This window comes from Camelus bactrianus, chromosome 16, assembly GCF_048773025.1.
Source record: "Camelus bactrianus isolate YW-2024 breed Bactrian camel chromosome 16, ASM4877302v1, whole genome shotgun sequence".
In the NCBI taxonomy this organism is placed as follows: Eukaryota; Metazoa; Chordata; class Mammalia; order Artiodactyla; family Camelidae; genus Camelus; species Camelus bactrianus.
The window spans coordinates 40107165-40123788 of record NC_133554.1 but is presented as its reverse complement, the minus strand read 5'-3'; positions in this window follow the sequence as shown (position 1 = coordinate 40123788).

The window sequence follows — 16624 nt, the reverse complement described above, 5'->3', positions numbered from 1 at the left end:
GGGGACACGAATAGCCATTTCCCAGGGCACGGCCGGGAAGGTACCCCAGAATCTGGGAGGCGTTGGGCACCCCAGGCTGACCCTTGAGACTCTGCTCCCCTCCATCCCAGCCCTACCTGACTCCTCCCTCTCACTTACCCACAGAAGACCCCACCATGTGCCCAGGCCTCAAACCTTCACTCCTTGGCTGTGTCACCTTGGGCGGCCCAGCCTCGCTGGGCCTCAGTCTCTCAGGTAAAGGGGTGGCTGGGCTGGAGCGGGTTCCCAGTGGTGGCAGCACACTGGAGTCACCTGGGAGCTTGTGCCATGCTGGCGCCTGACTGCCGCTCTTAGAGAGTCGGGTTTAAGTGGTGTTAGGTGTGGCCCGAGCAGCTGGACTTTTTAAAGCTTTCCAGGTGATCCCAATGGTCATCTGAGGTTGGGAGACACTGGACTAGACTCTAGAGCTTTCCTGCTCGGTGTTAATGGCATCACCTGGAGCTGTAAGAAACGCAGACACTTGGGCCACACACTGACCGGGGACACCTGCCCTTTGACAAGATCCCAGGTGGTTCATATGCTCTTTGAAGTTGGGGACGCTCTGGGATGGATGCTGGAAACCGAGTGAAGCGGGCCAGCTTGGCTGCAGTCTCCCCTTCTCCTATACCTTCTCCAAGGGCTCTTTTATCGCCCCTTTAAAAATAATAATTGTTTTCCTTTGTTTCTTACAACAAGAGTCTGTTGACTCAAACGAGGAAAATCGAAGCAATACTGAGACGCAAAGAGGACACAGAGAGAAACCCCCAGATGAGTTGGGGGTCCCACAGCAGAAAAGGTCTGCACCCCACTTCCCAGAGTGTGAAACTGAGTCCCCCTAAAACCGAGCTCTCTTACCAAGTTTATGATTAATCTCTCCACCCCAAACTTTATTCCCTTTCCCGTCCCCTCTGACCTCAATCCGATGCTCACTGAACACTCAGCAGCTGGAGTCAGATGACTCAGACTGCGGGCGTGGATGACAATGGCATGGGCTCAAACCGCTATTAGGATGGATAGCATCACTAACGTGCAAACTCAGGTTGTTTCTCCAGGGCAAGATGAGCTCACGGACCCCCAAGCCAGGGACCATCTGGCCAGAGAATCTTCATCCAAAGACACCCTGACGCCCGAAACTACTGTTAAGAAATGTCACAAGACAATGAATAATCCCAGCCAGTTTCTTCCGCTTCAAAAAAAAGCTCCTACCTCAAAGACCAAGTTGGAGTGATCTGAGGCTTCTCTCCCACTCCCTTGCTTGGCACCAGCAATAAATCTTGACTTTGCTGCAAACTCCCATTGGCAGAGTTCGGCTTTCTGTGCTATGGGTACCTGAGCCCTTTGCTAGGTTATTTGCCTGTGAGGCTGCAGCTTTGGAGGAGACGTGGCCTCTGAGTGTGTGTGTGTGCGTGCACGCTTGGTGAGTGTGGCCCCAAAGTATAATTCCCTAGGAAGCCAGGACATTATCCCCTCCCCAAGCCTGTCACCCCCACCCCTGCCCCCATCCTGTGCACCTGCTGGAAGCTGCATGGGGCTGGAGGAGGCAGCAGGTGTCTTAAAGCTGGAAGCTTCCACTCACAACCAAAATTAACACCCTGGTTCTCCTGGGTCTCCGTCCTTCAGACCCTGGGCCCTGGAGGATGAGTCAGGATGAGATCTTGAGAAGCTGGGATGTCTCTGGCACTCCTGTTCTTCAGCAGAAATTTCTATTCCCAGGGTTGGCCCATATGGTTCCTTTGTACTGATGGCCAAATGGGCCCCTCCAGGCCGAGGAGGTAAGGAAATTGTAAAAGGGCTCCCCTTCCTGGCTATGTTTGTAGCCTCTTTCCAGCCTGGAGCCCTGAGGACAGCTGGATTTCAGAGGCCTGGGCACAGTGGCACAGCCTGCCCACACCGCTCCTTTGTGACTGGGCTGCAAAGAGTCCCTCCCCGGAGCCGGAGAAGGGTTGGGGGAGAGCTGGTCAGCTAGAGGCTGGGCCCTGCCAGGGTTTCTGCCTCCTGCATTATTGATCTGCTGCCTGGTCGTGGACATGAATCATTCAACAGGGGAGGAAGCATGTGGATGGCAAACCCGAAGCATCCTGGCTCTGCCCCACCTTGAGTTCAGGGTTTACTCCGCTTTGCTTAATGGACTTGCAGGGAAGCCCTGCAGATTCTCAAGTTTCTCCTCCTGCCCGCAGGGCAGGCCCAAAAAGGCCTCGCAGATTTGGGGTTGCAACGAACCCAGCTTAAGGGGGCTAGAGCTGCCCGCAGCCCCGGGGAGCAGAGTGGGCATCCTGGCCACGCTCTGGTCACCTGGGAGTCATGGGGCCAAAGCCCTTTAACCTGTCTGATTAGGGGCATGGTGTCCTGTGTGAGACGGCCCTGACATTGTCCTGATCCGCAGCACCTGCTTAGTAACATCGCTGTGGATGCCATTTGTCACAAATGGTGGATTTTTTTCATTGTTGCCAAGGTCTTGGTGAAGGGCTGAGGGCACCAGCTGGGAGCTGGGAGTGGGGTTAGCCTGCGTGGCGCAGGGCGCAGGCAGAGCCGCAGGGATGTGCGGCCTCTGCAGGCGGTGCAGGCGAGTGGGGCTGGCGGTGCGGGGTGCGAGGTGGTGCTGGTGGGGGAGGAAAGAATGACACAAAATCCCTCCAGCGATGTTCCCTCTCTGACCGAACTTTTCCGAACCAGTCTCAGGGGCTTCAGAGCCACCAGGGAAATGCCGTGGGACTGCAGGTGCTGAAGCCCATCTGTCCCCTGATGCTGGGGCTCTCGGGCTAAGTTCTGTTCGATGGTTCCATTGAACACGTGTTTATTAAGGGTGATGTGCAGTGTACAGCCTCAGACCAGACCCAGGTGTGCAAGAAATGTTTACTTCTTTTCTTTATAACCCAATTTACTCTCTCCTTTGTCCCCATTCTGCCTGGTGGCAGGAACATAAGCCTAGGCAGTTCAGAGGTCCTTCCCCTTCCCCGGGGATTACAGCAGGCCGACGCGTCCAGGACACAGGTGGCAACAATCTGGTCCTTGAGGTCATCTCGAGACAACCTCATTCTGTCACCTCAGTCCCTGCAGATGGCTGCCGAGTCAACTTTCAGTATGCCTGAAATATTTACGGTCCAGCCTCTTACAGAAAAAGGTTGCCAATCCCTGATTTAGAGGATTTGTCAAGAAGTTCTGCTTATGATTTCTCCACCCTAGGCCACAAGAAAGAGTGTCAAGTCTGACAGTATATCACAGATCCTCTTTCAAAGCAAGAAAAAGCAACTGTGTACCCTTCGGCAATTGCTGCTGAAAACTAACTGCAAATAGCAATAATGATAATAATGCTGGTTTTCATGTTGGTCATTTTCACTCTTTGCAGGCCATATGGTCTCTGTTGCAACTACTTAACTCTGCTGTTGTAGCACAAAGGAGCCATAGACCACACAAAAATGAGTACGGCTGTGTTCCAATAAAACTTTATTTACAAAAACGGGGTGGACAGGAATTGGCCCATAGGCCATAGTTTGCAAACCCTGCTCTAAACCCACTCAATAGATTAGTTTCTCTGGCAGGAACAGGCTAGATTTTCACTAACCCCCTTTTCCCTTTAATCTTGTATACTTTACAGTTTTCCTTCATGTTAGATGTAGTCTAACATCTTTCTTGTAGATGTGACTGGTTTTGGCCAACTGAATGTGAGTGGATGAGGTAGGTTTCATTTCCAAGCCTGGCCCTTAAAAACCTCCCCCAGAGGGCAGCTGGATGTTAACTCCCAGGGTGATCTTGGAAGTAGTAGAATTTGAAGTAGAAATGCTCTCAGCCTGGGCCCCTGGATCACTAGCCGAGCCACCTTCCTCCCCAATCCCAAGCTACTGATTGGATTTATGTGTGTTATGCCACCTAAGACTTTAGGATTTATCTGGAACTAATTCAATTTCCTTCCTTTTTTCTACTCATTTTACAGATGAGAAAATTAGATGAGCTAATTTAGGATGGGAAATATCAAGGTATTGGCTAAGTAATTTAGGAAGTATCAGGTTAGAGTCCATTTGCTGAACAGATGTTTATTGGCCTACTACGTGCCAGACATGGTGCAGATCCTATGGTGAACAAAACCAGCTGGGTCCCTGCCCTCAAGGATTTTATAGCCTGGTGTCTAGACAGATTAAACAAATGAATATGTAATTATAACCCATGACAGGTGGTAGGACTGTCCATGAGAGTGTGTGATGGAGGGAGATAATGGAATCTGGGAAGCTCTCCCTGAAGAAATGACATTTATGCTGAGTCCCGAAGGAGTTGTCCAAGGGTGGAAGGGGTGAAGGTGTTGAGGCAGAGCCAGGCCAATGGCCGGCATGGGCCAAGGTCCAGGAGGGGCTGTGCTGGGCTCATCACACAGCGATATCGGGAAGGCCAGATAGTGCACCTCGCTCCTGCCCCACTGGTGATTAATCCCTTATCACAGGCAGATTAATGACCATCCTGAGGTTGATTGATTGCTCATTTCCTATGATAAATACCATTTAAAAAGAAGGAAGGAAAAGTCAGATCATCTAAACCGGAAACAAACACAGACTAATTCAGTCCAATCCAAAAGCTCTTACTGCAGACTCCCAAGTGCCAGGCCATGGGGTGGGAATCAGGGGAGAGGAGGTAGGAAATGCAGATCCCTGTATCAAGGAGCTCTAGGGCTTCCAGGAAAGTGTGGGTGGCCAGCCATCTGCTGGAGTCACAGGGAGACCACCCAACAGGGAGACAAAGAGGCAGGTAGGGTGACCTGCCTCAACCCTGTGGTCAGGAAAGGGGTCTTTACAGAAAAGGGTTCTGTCGTCAAACAGATCAGGAAAACACTGAGTTAAACACAGCTAAATACAGTGGCTCAACTCTGAGACTTTGCTGAGCCTCTAATACACCAACGTGCAACACGAATCTGCAAGCAAGAGGCATGGTATTTCCTAAATTTAATGCACCACTAAGCCCTTCCTTTGAGGTGCATTTTCTTGGAAGCCTATTTTCGATTTGCTGAGCCATGCTTTTCCTTATGTTATTAAAGGCTGCATAATAGGTACAGATCATCATTTATGTATTTACCTATCTTTTCTCCCATTGCTGGGCATTTGGGTGTTCCATTTTTTCTGTCTCCAATTTTTTTTTTCCTGCCTGTAATTTAAAAACATGGCTTAAGCACTTGGGGAGCAAATTCTGAAGGTGCTCCAGCAGTTCTTGCTACCAGGGCCTCACTGAGTTTTGCTGCTCTCAGGAACCAGGGAGAAGAGCCCCACCCAGGGCTGACTAGTCGCCACGGCAACCACAGGGTCAGGAGGAGGGAAGATGCTGGCAGGTGGGACCACACAAGGAAGCCCCCAGGATCCGGTGGCTGGGAACCTGCAGCCCTGAGGCTGCCCAGACCTGACTGTTGGGGGACCCCTGGGAATGATGGACCTCTAAACTGCTTTTGTTTGCTCCATGGCTCCTGGCAGCACCAAGCTATTAGCTGGAAGCCTCCTCCCTAGGAATTTGCCCGCTGCAGCCAAGTGGGAGACAGAGGTCAGGGACTGGGAAAGTGGGTGGCTGGGGTAGGTTAGCACACATTCCTGCCTTCTGATTGGATGGAGAATTTTCTTCTACACATTTCTTGATTTGGTTTGAATTCTAGGATCCTCAAGAAAGTTTCAACAAGGATCCCCTTGTACACAGTTGCCTGTCAAGGGAAGAGGTTTCTGGAGGAGAGGAGCTGTGGCTGTCTTGGGATACTTCCAGGCATGCAGCGGGCAGGAGGTTTGTGGCACAAGGATCAGTGTCTCAGAGGCCTTGGTCTGCTGGTGCAACGCTCGCCTGATTCTCAGACAGGGCCCTCTGATGCAGTAAACAAACCTCTTTCCCAAGAACTTTCTGTGCTTCCCAGACCATGCAACAGTCATTCCTTAAACTCTTTTTAAAAACAAAACCTATACAAGTCATAGACACCACACTGATAGCAGCTGTCACCACGGGGCCGGGGCGTGGCACTGGGCAGGTGATCAAGGCAGCCTCCAGTCTTTTTTTCCACATACCTCGTATCCTCAGAATCTTACAGCATTTATATCTGTATTACTTGGACAATTTATAATTTAATTAAAAAATAGGGATGGATAGGGGAGGGAAAAATTTCCCCATAATCCATTAGCTGAAGCAATCGATGTGAATATCTGAGCATACTTCTTCCAGGCTTTTAAAAAGGAATTTGTTTTTAATATAGGACAAGTCTCTTTACAATAAAAGGGCTCATCTACATACTCTTTGCATTGTAGTGGGACTTCGCAGTGCTTTTAAGTAACAGGCCCCTCCTGTTCCCTCAAGCCTGTCTCCTCCTGGGCCAGCCTCACCACCACAAAACAGGGCACCACGTGGGCAGGCTGGAGGGGCGTTGTCAGAGGGGCTGGAAGCCCATGGAAGCTCTCTCCCTCCTCGGACTGACTAGGTGAGTCTCCAGGAAAGCTCCGTCCATCACAGGACCTCCCCAGGGTTCACTTTCTGACCTTTGCTTTGCAGTCAGTGCTTGCTCTTGGCTGTCACCCTAGAACCAGATGCTCTGTCTGGCTCTGGTCTGGAGTCTCCTCTCAGCTCTGGCCCCGGTCCCCTTGCTGGAACCCTGCCCTCTCATTACTCTAGCGGGAGGCGGATGCTCTGGCACCTCCTCCTTCCCCTACTGAAGTTGGAGCTCCTTTCCTATTTGCTAACCTTTCTGAGGGCCCATGGCTGGAGCACGCTGTCCATGTAAGGGACAACTTGGGTGTTGGGAAATCTACTGGAATGGGATGACACCTGGATGGAAGAATGGGCCCATGTGATTTTTCCCTTTCACTCCTTAAACCAAACCTCAGGGGCCTCCCCAACCCCATCTGTAGGGAAGCTGAGGGAGGTCCCAGGCCAGGTTCCCTCTGGCCAGGTGGCTGGGAGGGACATTTGAGCGTCTCAGGGCATTTCCCTGGGGAGGGGGACACGCAGTTCCAGGCGCCCTCCTAGGGGAACCCAGCGCGATGAACTCATGTTTTGATCACGGCCCATGGGAGCTGCTCTCAAGCTGGATGAACAGGCAGGAGGTAAACAGGCCCCGAGGAGACGGACTCCTCCCTGTGCTGCCGGCTGCATGGTAAACGCAGCCTAGCAAAGAAGGATAGAAAGCGGCGGGGCAGAGGGAAAAATCTCTCACCAGCCACCTTCCCTGACTTTTCTGCCATCTGGATGACTTCCCCTGGAGTGTGGAGTGGTTTTCCCTTCCTTAATTTCATTCTGATTATGGAATTAATACTTCATTACGGCAAACCTGGAAAAAGCAAAAAAATGTAACAAACAAAAGTGTCCCCACATTCTGTTTCCCAGACACGTCGTCCACATTAAGCAGACTTATTTTTGGCAGCATTTGCAGCCAGCTGAACTCATCTTGTTGATATCTTTGCTTGTTCACTGTCTCTCTTTTTTTTTTAAGTGTTTGCTGTTGGGTTTTTGTTTGGTTGGTTGTATGCACACAGTGAATACAAGTTGAGTTGTACAGAAGCCCAAGAAGGAGTCCGTCTCAAGCCTGCCTTGTACACAGTGAGGGTCCTGGGCCCAGGAAAGTGCTGGGCACACGACTGTCTGATGAATGAATGAATCCTGAGCGATGTGTATGTTTTCCCTCAGTTGTGATGACCCAATTCACGCTATTTTGTAAGCTGATCTCTTTATGTTCTTCATGCCAGTCGGGGTGGCGTGGGGGCTGGGGAGGTGTGGGTCTGGACCCAGGCCTAAGCACAGAGAAGGTGATCTAATGACGCTGATGTCAGAGTCCCATATCTGCCCCATGCGGGGACTACATCTCACGACCCTTTGGGGTTGTTTGTACATAAGTCTGAGAGCTTAATTGAACCTACTCAAGGTCTCAGAGCTGGCCAGCAGTGGAGTTAGACTTGGAACTGCAGATATAATAATAAAAGTTTCATCTTTTAGAAAAAAACCCATCAAATCAGAAATACAGGTGACATACTAAAAAGGCTTTTAATTAAAAAGAAGCTCTGAAGCACATCTCCGGGACCCAGGTGTCCTTTTCAGCTGGAGACTGATCTGTCAACAGCCTTGGCGTCTCTGCTGATAAGAAAATGTGTTTTACAAGATTGAACTCAACAAAGAGATTTGGTTAGTTCTCGCAGGAATTTAAACTGGGTGAACCTGGTCTCTTTCAGTGCAGGAAGATAGATTCTCTTGGTGTTAGATTGGTTTAATGTATGAGTTTGCCTCCATCCATCTGAGATGTAAAGCTCTCTGTTGGTAAAAACATATTTTAGATAATGGTGAAAAAATGTCGTTAAGGCATTTCTCCACATCCTCACCGACACTTTTTTTTCTTTCCTTTACTTTTTTTGTAATAACCATCCTCATGGGTGTGAGGGGTAAGCCCACAGTTTTATCTCCTGCTCAGTGTCCCCAATAACAGGGAGGATGTAAAATGACAGGGGATCTGTTCATAGGGACAGTGATCAGACAGACATCAGGCTCTGCCAGTAAAAGGCACTGAAATATTAACGAGACCTAAATAAGTGGGGGGAAATACCAAGTACTTGGACTGGAAGTTTCAATATTGTAAAGATGTTAGTTCTCTTCCAATTGATCTATATATTCAATGCCATCTCAGTCAAAGTCCAGCAGGCGTTTTATGGAGGCTGACAAAGCGATTCTGAAATTTACATAAAAATGCAAAGGACCAAGAATAGCCAAGACAATCCCAGGGAAAAGAACATATCTGCAGGACTTAGACCATGAGACACTATAAAATTCAGTAATTGAGACAAAGTGGTATTAATTCAGGATAGAAAAACAGGTCAATGGAAAAGAATGAAGGATCTACACGTATGTAGTTACTTGATTTATAACATAGTTGACACAGGGGTGCGGTGAGGAAAGGACAGCCTTTTCAGCTAATGTGTTGGATCAACTGCGTGTCCACATGGAAAAATGAATCCTGACCTCTACCTCACAGCATACACAGAAATCAACTGCAGAATAATTATAGTTCTAAAGAGGAAAAGTAAAACAATTCAGGTCCTAGAAGAAAATACTGGAGAGTGTATTCCTGGCCTTGGGGGTAGGTAAAGGTTTCTTACCAGGATACAAAAAACATGGAAAAAAAATGATAAATTGGATTCCATTAAAATTAAGAACTTCTATTCACCAAAACCTTCATGAAGAAAGTGCAAAGACAAGCCATAGAATGAGAGGGTCGATTTGCAATATATTTATCCAATAAGGGCAAATTTAATTTGAAAAGGATAATTCAGTTAATACAAAAACTTGTGCAAAAACTTGAGGGACTCTACAAAGGATTTTTTTGTTTGTTTGTTTTTTTGGGGGGTGGTAATTAGGTTTATTTATTTACTTATTTTTAGAGGAGGTACTTACTGGGGATAGAACCCAAGACCTTGCTGCATGCTAAGCATGCACTCTACCCCTTGAGCTATACCCTCCCCCTACATAGGATAGCTTAATAGCGACTGAGCATAGACAAATGCTTAACCTGATTAGTCATGAGGGAGTGCAGATTCAACCACGAGGTGTTGGTGAGGATGTGGAGGAATTGGAACATTCATACATTGCTGGTGGGAACGGAAATAGGTACAAACACTTTAGAAAGCGGTTTGATGGTATATCCCAAGACTGAGTATATACACAACCCATGCTCAAGAATTTGCAATAATTGCAAGCTTAAAATAAAAATTATCCACCTACAATAGAACATCTCAATAGAATGGCTGTTCAAACAATGGAATACTCTGGAGCGCTGGTCCTCAGACGTCAGCGAGCATCAGAATCACCTGCAGGGCTTGTTAAACCACTGATTGCTGGGCTCCGCCTGCCTGTCCCCTCGCACCACACAGATCATGGCTCACATTTCTTCCCCTTAGCAGTCCTTATCATGGCCGAAGATGGCTGCCAGCCCCTCCTGAATGTATCAGCAAAAGAGGAGACTAAGGAGGCATAAGAGGCCTGGTTTCTGACCATTAGTGCAAACACACAAGTCTCTCTTCTCTTAGGTCAGCCCTGCACCCCTGACTTTGTTGGTACACTTGCGAGCATGACGTCACATCACTCTTACAACATACTTGGAGCATAGTTATGACATAATTATGGCAGCCATCTTTATCTCCATTTTATAGAGAAGGATTGCTCATTAGCTGGATTAATTGCAAGGCCAAGCTGCTAGGCCAAAGTAGAAATGAGATTCAAACTCACATCTTCTGACTCTGGGTTTAACCCTCCCTCCTCCAAAGCTGGCTGCATCCCATAAGCCCAGCCATGCTCCTCCCTCTTCTCCATCCATTCAGGTCCCACCAAGTTCTAGGTCCAAGGTGAGGTTCCTCTTTCTCCAGGAAACAAATATTGCAACCCAAAGCAAGATGCTGTTCGCCTGATGTGAATATAATATTGTTTAGCTACATAATGTGCTTCTGGGCATTAAAAGCTCAGCCCTGAAAGGGCTCCTTTAGGCAGTGTCTGCTGATTCTGTGGCTAAATGGCTGTCTGGGGAGGTGGATGCAGCTGTGGCGAAATGCTGATCTTTCAGCCTAATCACTGGGAGGGAGCAGGGGATATTGTTTCCTCCAGGCATCAGCATTTTTGTAACAGCTGCTTATGATTTTGGCAGAGCCCAGTGGGAAGTAGGGACTCCCTGAGAACAGCCTGTGGCCTGATAAGATTCAGCACCAAGGCCACCACCCTAGTGCAACTGGATTGAAACTTCTTGGGGTAGAACTGGAATATCTATATATCTATACCTATCTCTACCTCTCTCTTTCCCAGGTTGATTCTAATATGTGACAATGATTATGACTGACCATGGTAATGAATCAACAAATAGGTGGTGGAGTGTTCCAAAGAATAGACAGCACTGTGGACCATGAGACAGGGTTTTAAAAGGAACCTTTCAGGGGAGGTCATTTAGTTCCCTCGCCTCAGCCCTGCTTCCATAGAAACCATTCCCAGCCCGCTCTAAGTGGCTGCTCTCCCCACTTTGGCATCCTCCTTCTCGGGCTCCCTTCTTCCTATATCCACAACAAACAGCCTAGACTTTCCTCATGGCAAATTGGGAGAGCTCAACTGGGTCCAATTAAAAAACAAACAAACAAATACAGACACACACACACACAGAAACTAAGAAGCAGCAGACATAACAGTCGTCTGGGAGCTGGTAAACTGTTCTGCTTTCAAGGTTTTTAAAAAGAAAAATCAAGTGTTGCTCAGTTTATAATGGAATAAAAATGGGAAACCACTATATAGTTAAAAAATAGGGTTATATTTGTACAATTAAACAATCAGGAGTTGGGAGTCTGAATCATGAAATTCAATGCAGCCATTGCAAAGTATGCTGCATATGAAAATTTAATGACATGGGACGCCGAGTGTGCTGCATGACATGAAAAAACCTGGTCATAAAATAGTACGTAGTGTAGGATCCCAATTAAAATATATACGCAGGTGTTTAGATATTTAAAAAATAAAAGAGATTCCAAGTATTAACAGCTATTATCATAGAATGTTGGGGAAATGGGTAATTTTTGTTTTTATATTTGCTTCTTATTTCTATAATAAAGACACATTCATTTTGTCAGGGAAAAAAAGTAATTAAAAAAAAGCTTAGATCCTGAACCAGTGAATTGGGATCTATAAAAATTTGCCATTTTCAACAGAGGGATGCAGAAAGTTTTCTGCAGAAATAAAATTTCACAGCACAATCAACAACATTCAAATATAGATCCTTCCCTGGAGTAACGAACTTTAAGTCCATGTTTCCTTGGATTTTAAATGTTAATCTGTTAGAACTCAGTGCAGCCCAGGAGATGGATTTTAGTTTATGTGAAATTTTTATGAACTAATTAGTGGGTTGGATCAAAGAGCAGCACAAGAATGGAGTCACAAAGAAGTCTTAGAAGACAAAGCATTTCTTGTTAATTCACCATTGCTTTCTTAAAAGGCCTTGAACTTGGATGAGGCACTTACCTATCCAGGGTTTACAAAACCACACCTATGAGCCTGAGTCACATCCCAAGGTGGGAAGTGGGGCAGGGAGCAGAAAGCAGGCTGTGAAAAAGGCAAATTTACCAAATCATTTACCACAGGCAGGCTGGGAGAGCCACTCTTGGGTTCTCTTTCCATAGGTCACCTTCTGCAGGGGAGAGGGAGGAAATTAAAAAGCTGGAACAGTATTCACTTAAATACAAAAACCAAGTCTGCTTGATGGGGTCTTAGAGGAGCCATGGCCCAGGTATCATCACCACCACTCGGGCACCACCGTAAATGATTAAATACGATGCAATGTAAAATGCTCAATGTCCCATTAATGGTTCAGCACTCCAATTTCCTACCAACGTGGAGTTTCTGAAGTGCTCTTGGCTAAACAGAACAGTCTTCATCCATCCATCAAAAAACATGCTTTCAATACTGACCTTTTTCAAAGCAGCCTATTTTTCATTTTAAAAATATGAACAAAAAATGCAGTTTATGGAGGCTGAGAAATTAAGAGTCCCTCTCATCTCTGATCTCCAGTCTCCTCATTCTGTTTCCCAGAGGCAACTGCTCAGACCACCTTCTTGAATATCTTTCCCCAAATTCTACACATAAACAATCCATAAAAATGGGCAAGAGATTTGAACAGGCATTTCACCAAAAAAGATAGATAGGTGACAGATAAACACATGAAAGCTGCTCAACATCCTTAATTACTGGCGAAATGCAAATTAAAACCACAATCAGACATTACTGCCCATCTGCAAGAATGGCTGAAACTTGGAAAATTTGGTAAAAGGCTTATAACAAATGTTGGTGAGGATGTGGGTGAACTGGAACTCACAGGCTGGATTGTAAAATCCAGAAAATAACTTGATAATTTCTTAAAAAGTTAAACACACACTTGCCTACTGATCCAGTCATCCCACTTCTAGGCATCCACCTAAGAGAAAAGGAAATTTGTGTCCACACATAGACATGTGAATGAATGTTCACAGGACCTTTATTTTTAATGGCTCCAAACTGGGAACAACTCAAATGTCCAACAACAGAGAAGTGGATGAGCAAATTGTGGTCCATCCAATCAACAGAATACTATTCAGCATTAAAAAAAAGAATGGTCTATCGGTATTCAAACCAACATGGATAAATCTCAAAATAATCATGCTAAGTGAGAGAAGCCAGACTCATCCCCAAAGAGCGTGTATTCTGTGATGACACTTACATAAAACCTTAGAAAATGCAAACTAATTGATAGTGACAGAAACCAGAGCAGTGGTTGCTTGGGGATGAGGGGGTAGGAAGGGGTAGGAGGGATTTACAAAGGGGCACAAGAGAACTTTGGGGGATGATGGAAATGTTCACTATCTTGATTAGGATGATCAAATTGTTCACTTTAAATACAAGGAGTTTATTATATGCCAATTATACCCAATACGGCTTTTTTTTTTTTTAAATCTGATGTGACACATGTGTATCATTTCCCCACTTAACATGCCCTGGAGATCATTCCATATCAGCACATAGCCAGTGACCTTTCTTTTTAACAGCTGAATAGTATTCTGCGATGTAGATTTACATAATCTATTTAGCCATCCTCCTTCTGATGGACATTTAGGTTACTTACCACCTTTCTTTTACAGTCAGTGCTGCTATGAACATCTTTATATATACATCTTTTTGCACCTGTAGGATGAATTCTTAGAACTGCAATTGCTTAGCCAAAGGTTTAACTGACGATTTTGAAAGATAGTATGAAAATGCCTCAATTCTCTCACTGGCTCAAGTCCTGCCTGCTCTGAAATGGAACGGATGGTCCCCACAGGGATTGAAGAAATTGCCCCGCAGCTTTCTGAGATCCACAAGGTGGGATTTCCTTGGCGATTATGCTATGTGCTGATAATGCAGTCCCGGTTTGCAATCACTCTCAGGTTCCAGGCTTTCTTTGGCAATAGGACTGTCTTGGAATAGTTGTGGGGAATTGAGCACCTCATACCGTGGTGCCTGAACCTAGGGAAAGGAAACTGAAGGGCTGGGCTGCTGTAAAGCAGTGAGGTGGCAGTTAACGGAGAGGCCACAGCATCTGATGACATTCATTTCCAGCATTACAGCCACTGCACTTAAATTCAGGGCAACCCGATGCTTCCATTTAACATTCTCTCTCTCTCTCCCTCTCTGTCTCTCTGTCTCGATACTTACTGAGCCCCTACTATGTTGATTGATAGGGGCTGTGGGAGCACAGAGGAAAACAGGAGGCCCAGAAGAGAGGCAGGTCAGAAAGTCTTTCCTCAGGAAAGCCCAACTGTTTTTTTTTTTCTTTTTTGAAAGTGAGGTGAAATTCACACACCATAAAATTAACCATTTTAAAGTGTACAATTCAGTGGCATTTAGTACATTTGCATCATTGTGCAACCACCTCTTCTATGTAGTTTCCAAACATCGTCACCCCAAAGGAAACGCCATACCCATTAAGTTACTCCCCACAAGCAGGGTTTAAAAACAAGGAGGTAGCATTTCACAGGCAGGCTTGGAAAGGAGGTCATTGCAAAAGAGGAGTTTTACAGGGGCCTTGGGACATCGAGTCACTTGGGATGGTGCGAAGCATGTGTTGCGGGGGTGAAGTGATGGGATGAGGCAGGAAGGGAAGACAGGCGGGGCGGGGAAGAGCATCTGCCCCAGCTCTGTCCTGTCTGCAGCCTGAGTTCGTCCAGGGTGGGAAGGAGGAATTGGTTATGGGACCAAGGGCAAAGTACTCTGCATCCCTGGGGGCATAGTGTCAACTTTAATACAAATTTAGTTTGAATCAGGGTTTCTCAATGTTGGCACTGCTGATATTTTGGGGCCTGATAATTCTTTGGTGAGGTGGGGGCTGTCCTGTGCACTGTAACATTTTTTTAGCAGTGTCTCTGGCCTCTAACCACCACCAGTAGCATCCACCCTCCTCCACCCCACCCTAGTTAGGACAACCAAAGATGTCTCCAGACATTACCAAATATCCCCTGGGGGAGGGGCAAAGTCTCCCCCTGCTGAGACCACTGGAAGGACTCTGAGCCCATGCTCCACCAGTCTAAGGAGTGGGCAAGTCACCCGGTGCCGTGGGAGGCACCCCTCCCAGCTGCACGGAGACAACGCAACACAGGGCAGGACCACCTCTGAGAACTGGTCAAACACCAGCAAATGAGAGTTAAAACTTTGTGGCTTTTTTTTTTTTCACTCCTTCCTCCATTTATTCAACAACCACTTAATGTCTACTATGTGCCAGGGAGGTTGAACCCCAGGTCCAGGGGCTCCTTGGCAAAGATTCCCTGTGCCCAAGGGTTACACAGCAGCAGAGTAACTGGTGGCTTCAAGGAGGACTACGTGGGCTCAGACGGCGAGCTTATCAGTGGGGTCTAGTGCGGATTAGAGTGCCTGCCCCAAATGCTCTGGACTGTGAAAGACTCTTGGGAGCTTTACGCAACACAAGAGACAAAGGGAGGGAGATTCAATTATGAGCAAGACTTTTTTTTTTGCTAAGCCCAGTAGGATGGGGGCTCTGAGTCAGATTTAACTGAACTTAGAGAGTTCTGTGACAGTTTGTGCAAAGGTTCAAAAACATGACATAAATATGAACAGAAGACTGCCCTGGCTCTCCAGGGACTTGCAGCCTAATGGAAAACTCCCCCTGCCCCCACGTTATTTCTTGAGAACATCCTGAGGAATTTTGTACCTTTGTTATCTTTGACTTGATTTGATCTCTAGAACTGCATAAAGTTGCTAGAGTCCATTTTGCAGACAAGAAAACTGAACTTACAGTGGTTTAGCGACTTGCCCTTGGCCTAAAAATATCAGATCCAGTGCCAGAATACGGGACTTCTGACCCCAAGCCTGGTTCTTTCCACTGCACCAGGCGGCACTGCTGATTCACGAAGGATGAGGAAACTTTGGTAAGGCAAAGGGCAGCAGATGGCTCTCAGTACTCTGATCTCTTGGGCTTGTTTCCTTATCTGTAAAAGGAGAATACTGCCTCACCAAGTGAACAGGATTTTGTCTGTATGTGTGATGTATGTATGCATGCATGATGTACGAAGCAAAGTGCTGGGTGTACATTCCATGTGTTAACAGGTTATAACACACAGGCATAGATAAAAGGAAGCTGCCAAATATTCCCGAACAGAGTGATGTGAGGTTGGAAGTTGTTCAGGAAGATAAACCAGGCAGGTGCGTGCAAAGCAGGTAGAGAGGGGTTAGACAGGAGGCAGGGCACCCAGCTCTGAGGGCGGCTGCTATGTGCAGTCCCATAATGAACCACAGGGCCTCAGCTTGGGGACCAGGCAACAGGGACGGGAAAGGGAAGTGGAGAGGATTGAGGACTGATTCCAGGGCAAAAAAGCACCAAATGGCATATTCTCAGCATGTTGTCCTTAATGAGAGGAGAACCGCTTAAAAAAAAAAAAAGTGAATGACACATTGAGATAATGTGACACTTTGGGGGAAATAATTATGTTTAAACTATAGTTTTTTGGCATGGAGTTAAAGGCAGCTACTAACTATATTTGCCTGCTCTCCCTCAAGCTGTAAGCAATTTTATCAGTAAGACTAATTGAATGTTTGAGAATATCTAAAAGAAATGTACTAATTAAGA